We start from the raw sequence: 6,138 nt of genomic DNA, 5'->3' as shown, positions 1-6,138 counted from the left end.
TGTTCAGAGATGGTATTCTGCATACCTTGGGTGTAACGAGGGGTTATTTGAGTTACTGTTGTCTTTCTATCATCTGGAACCAGTCTGCCCATTCTCCTCTGACCTCAACAAGGCATTTTCCTCCAACACAACGGCCGCTCACTGGATATTTTCTTTTCTTTTCCCCACCATTGGGGCAGATCCACAAAGATCTGCCCCGGCGCAGCGTATCAGAGATACGCTGCGCCGCCGTAACTTACTTGTGTTATCTTCGAATCCTTAAAGATTTCGCACCGTAAGTTACGGCGGCGTAGTCTATCTCTGGCGGCGGAATTCAAATCGGCGATTAGTGGGCGTGTTTCATTTAAATGAAGCGTGTCCCCGCGCCGAATGAATTTCCCATTACGCGTCCCTAAATTTCCCGCCGTGCATTGCGCTAAATGACGTCGCTAGGACGTCATTTTTTTAACATAGACGTGAATTACGTCCATCCCGATTCACGGACGACTTACGCAAAAAAAAAATAAAAAAATTCAAATTAAACACGGGAACGACGGCCATACTTAACATGGCAAGTCTAACTATACGCCGCAAAACACCAGCTTTAACTATACGCCGGAAAAAGCCGACTAGAGACGACGTAAAAGAATGCGACGGCCGCGCGTACGTTCGTGGATCGTCGGAAATAGCTAATTTGCATACCCAACGCGGAAAACGATGCAAACTCCATCCAGCGGACGCTGAAGTATTGCATCTAAGATCCGAAGCCGTACGCCTGTCGGATCTAACCCAGATGCCGTTGTATCTTGGTTTGAGGATTCAAACTAAAGATACCACGCGGGAAATTTGAAAGTACGCCGGCGTATCAGTAGATACGTCGGCGTACTCGCTCTGTGGATCTGGCCCATTCTCTGTAAACCTTGAGGGATGGTTGTGTGTAAAAATTACCAAAAATACTCAGACCAGCCAACCGTGCCACGTTCAAAGTTACTTCAATCCCATTTCCTCCCAATTCTGATGCTCAGTTTGAATTTCAGCAAGTCGTCTTCAGCACGTCTAGATGCATTGAGTTGCTGCCATGTCATTGGCTGATTAGCAATTTGTGTTTCCAAGCAATTGAACATGTGTACCTAATAAAGTGTCCGATGAGTGTAAATCCTGAATAATAATAATTGCTCTTCAGAGACCAATGCTGATGTAAATGAGCTCTAAGAGAAATATAATAGTCAGTGACCGGAAACAATACAGATCAGGCCTCAGCCTCGGCTCTGTCTTCCTTCATCTGAATGATTGAGGCCAGGTTGCCTTGGGCAGTCTCGATGACGATGGGCCTCCATGACAACCAGGAACCTACCTACTTTAGAAGAATGTCGGTGGTGGCGGCTCCCATATTTCTCCTCCCATGATAGTTTTAACTGAACGATTTTGCTTTGGGCAATATTCCATGTTGTGTATTAGTCAAGTGATTGTTTAGGTCACACCTATGGCATCCTGCCTCTAAACCTGCTGAGATACATCAATCCAGAAGGTGTCAAAATGCGAGAAACTCCGGATCCGGACTTCTGGTCAGACAACATTCTTACCATGCTTTGCTTTCAACCCATTCCTAAAATTCGATGTTATTTTTACATTCATTAAATATAAAAGACGTTTTTTTTGTGCTGCCCAGTGCTCCTGTGCCCACCCTAATACAGCAGGCAGGGGGCCAGATTCTCCAATATTCTGCGGCGGCCTCGCGTAAGCTATCTACACTACGCCGCCGCAACTTACTGGAGCAAGTGCCGTATTCCTCAAGCACTTGCTCCGTAGTTTGCGGAGGCGTAGTGTAAAAGGCCCGGCGTATCCCCGCGTATTTCAAAGGGGGCGGCTTATATTTAAATTAAGCGCGCCCCCGTTTCGATCGAACTGCGCATGCGCCGGGCTAAAAATAGCCCAGTGCGCATGCTCCAGTTCTCGGCGGAAAACGTCAATGACGCCGACGTGTGCGTCATTGACGTAAAGTCGTATTCAAGAACGACTTAGGAAAACGACGTACCCGACAGGAAAAGACGACGCGGACCCGACGCCATACTTAACATGGCATACGTGGGACTGGCGTAAGGTTACCCCTCATATAGCAGGGGTAACCTTACGCTTACGCAAACGACGTAAGCGATGGTTACGCGACGCGATTTCGTTCGGGAATCGGCGTATCAGGCTCATTTGCATAAACAAATGAGACCTGAACGTAAACGACACCTAGCGGCCGGCGGCAAATTACATTTAAGATCCGACAGTGTAAGTGACTTACACATGTCGGATCTTGAGCGTATCTATGCGAAAATGATTCTAGGAATCACTCGCATAGATACGCGGGTCAAAAAAGAGAGATACGACGGAGTTTCCTGAGATACTCCGTCGTAACTCTACTGAGAATATGGCCCATAATCCTCAGGAGTAAGGGGGTTCATCACAGAAAGTATTTTGGAAGATTCGGCCTCATTCCTCCTATTTCCATTGTGACTCTGCATTGCGACTCGCTTGTGGAGCAGCACCCTGGTGTTTAGGCAGGGTTGCTAATAAATTTAGTTTGCCAGGTGGTATTTGCCCTGGTTAACTGTTAGTAGATCCACTGATTCCTCTCTAGTTCTGGACTTGCTGCACCTTCTCTCTTCTGTCGCTAGGTGTCACTATGCTGGTGACATTAGATAGACAAGGGCTTAGCAAGGTCAGGTTATAATGGATGGGGTGTCTCAGCCAATTGGCGGGGGTTTCTCTAGCCCCTTGGCCTGCTGGGAGAGCCTATTTATTTGGGTGGAGTCACCTGGATGGCTGTCTGGGTGGACGTGTGTTATGCCGGCCCGGGTCTGCTAGGCCGGGAGCCTGAGGCCTATCTCGGGGGGTCCTGGCTGCTAAGCTGTCTGAGGCCTATCCAGGAGCAGGAGAGGCTGCGCCAGGGGCAGACTGACCAATCGGGCACTCGGGCACTGCCTGAGGGCCCCATGCCACTAGGGGGCCCCATCAGGGTTGCCAGCCTCAGTAAAACCAGGGACAGTATTTAAAAATCTGTGTTTTTCTTTAAATCCCAAGATTATAGCTGCCCCGCCTCTCCAGTCCTTTTTCAGTGTGTGTGTATGTATACCGTGTGTATGTATATTGTGTCTCTGTGTATGTCTACTGTATGGGTGTGTATACTGTGTGGCCCCATAATCTATTGCCTGGGGGCCCCATAATCTCCTATTGCCCAGGGGCCCCATGAGTTGTCAGTCCGCCCCTGGGTAGCGCAGGGTTGGGACTGCGGGATTGGAGTCCAACTGAGAGTAAAGGTTCAGCTGGACGGGGAACCAGACATGGTCAGAGTTAGAGGGGGAGCTGTCCCACTAAGGAACCATCCACCTTGTTACTGGAGACCATTGGGAACAAGCTGGAGCCAGTACCAGAGCTGTCTTCTCACCAGCCGGGAACAGTGAAGAAGTGGGAAAACTTCAGCAAGTGCCAAGTCAGGGACCCAGTGGGACAGCAGGGGTGACGCTTGAAGAGCATCAGTGAGTGCCAAGCCAGGGACCCAGCAGGGAAGCGGGGGTGACACTTGAGGAACATTAGTGAGTGCCAAGCCAGGGACCCAGCAGGGAAGCAGAGGTGACGCTTGAGGAGCATCAGTGAGTACCAAGCCTGGGACCTAGCGGGACAGCAGGGGTGACGCTTGAGGAGCATCAGTGAGTGCCAAGCCAGGGACCCAGCAGGGAAGCGGGGGTGACGCTTGAAGAGCATCAGTAAGTGCCAAGCCAGGGACCCAGCAGGGAAGCGGGGGTGACACTTGAGGAGCATCGGTGAGTGCCAAGCCAGGGACCCAGCAGGGAAGCGGGGGTGACGCTTGAAGAGCATCAGTGAGTGCCAAGCCAGGGACCCAGCAGGGAAGCAGAGGTGACACTTGAGGAGCATTGGTGAGTGCCAAGCCAGGGACCCAGCAGGGAAGCGGGGGTGACGCTTGAAGAGCATCAGTGAGTGCCAAGCCAGGGACCCAGCAGGGAAGCGGGGGTGACACTTGAGGAGCATCAGTGAGTGCCAAGCTAGGGACCTAGTGGGACAGCAGGGGTGACGCTTGAAGAGCATCAGTGAGTGCCAAGCCAGGGACTCAGCAGGAAAGCGGGGGTGACACTTGAGGAACATTAGTGAGTGCCAAGCCAGGGACCTAGCGGGACAGCAAGGGTGACGCTTGAGGAGCATCAGTGAGTGCCAAGCCAGGGACCCATCAGGGAATTGGGGGTGACACTTGAGGAGCATCAGTGAGTGCCAAGCCAGGGACCCAGCAGGGAAGCAGGGGTGACGCTTGAGGAGCATCAGTGAGTGCCAAGCCAGGGACCCAGCAGGGAAGCGGGGGTGACGCTTGAGGAAGATACCGAGTTATGGAAGTGGAGGAGCTCAGGGGATTCAGTGGCGATTGGGTCTGAGAGTCTAGTGAGAGACTGGGAGCTCAGCAAGTGAAGACTTACAGTAGGAGACTGTAGAGTGCAAGGAAAACTATTTGTGTTACCAATAGTTAAGTATAACTACCGTTGGTGACGGTTTCAAGATTTGTTGCCATAGGAGACAGCGGCCCTACCTATACAGAAGCGGTGTCCGGCTGGAGACCTTCACCTGTCTTCCTATAAACTTCATGGAGTCTGCAAAATATTATTCGCATCTACATAGAGGTCCTTGCCCTAAACCCTCTCTCCCACAGTTCTTGTTCAAGAGACCATAAATCTCTTTGCATTCAAAAAGTGTCTGGCGCCCATCACTTCAACTTGTATTATGCCTCGTAACCCACTCTACAAAGAAGGATGTCAGCTCTCCCTGACTCTGGAGGTCACCATTAGGCCTCCAGAGGTCCCGGCGGTCGCTACACTTGCAACTTCCATGCGACTTGTGACTTGCTTCTTTACGATTTTGATGCAACTTACATGTGACTTTGATGTGACGTTGGCTTTGTCCAATCATAACAGTACAATGGAACCTCAGATTACAAGCATAATCCGTTCCAGGAGAACGCTCGTAATCCAAAGTACTCGCATATCAAAGCGAGTTTCCCCATTGAAGTCAATGGAAACAAAATTAATTTGTTCCGCATTGACTTCAATGGCATGCAATACCACATGTGGCCAGAGGTGGGGGGCACCGGAGAGCCTCGGAAACACACGGAAAGGCCCGAGGACAGCTTGGCTGACCTCGGGAAAGGCTCGGGAACAAAGTATTTCCGAGCATTTTGTAACGGCTCAGAACGGCGCAGATCGGCTCCGATTGGCGCCGTTGGGCTCCGGCACCCCCCATCTCAGGCCAAACGCGGTACTGCATACCGCTTTGGCTTGAATCCTGCTCGTTTTGCGAGACAACGCTCGCAAACCGAGTTAGGATTTTTCAAAATACAGCGCTCGTGTTGCGAAGCGCTCGTTAACCGCGTTACTCACAATCCAAGGTTCCACTGTTTAGAGTGTGACGCATATTATTTAACTTACAAAACCCTCTGAAGTCGCAAGCGACATGATACGACAGAATAAATACAAATTAATTTATTGTTTTCATTATAATTTATTTTGGATCTGTTGAAAATCATTACTATTGTGATTCGGAGATTTAGATACATTCGAAACTCTGAATAACAAAATTGTTACAAATGAAAAAAATTGCACATAAAAATAAATACAAAACAATAAATAATTCAGGTATAAAGCAGCGGAGTATCAGCACTGTACACAATGGGGTAGATTCACATACCTTTTGCGGCGGCGTATCTCCAGATACGCCGCCGTAATTTGAATTCCGCGCCCGCGTAGCGTTACCCCGATTCACAAAGGAAGTCACGCTGAAAAAATAGGCTTCCTCCACCGACGTAACTTGATTGCGGCGGCGTAGAATTGTGTGTAATATAATTTTGGCCGCTTGGGGGCGCTTCCGTTGTTGTCGGCGTAGAGTATGCAAATTACCTACTTACGCCGATTCACAAACGTACGTGCGCCAGGCGGTAGTTTTTTACGTCGTTTGCGTAAGTGGTTTTCGTCGTAACGTAGCTCCTGCTATTAGGAGGCGCAGTATGGACGTCGTTCCCGCTTCGAAATTTGAATTTTTTACATCGTTTGCGTAAGTTGTTCGCGAATAGGGCTGAACGTAATTTACGTTCACGTCGAAACCAATACGTTGTTG

The sequence above is a fragment of the Rana temporaria genome, chromosome 10 (assembly GCF_905171775.1).
Source record: "Rana temporaria chromosome 10, aRanTem1.1, whole genome shotgun sequence".
Taxonomy (NCBI): domain Eukaryota; kingdom Metazoa; phylum Chordata; class Amphibia; order Anura; family Ranidae; genus Rana; species Rana temporaria.
This window is presented reverse-complemented; position numbering follows the sequence as displayed.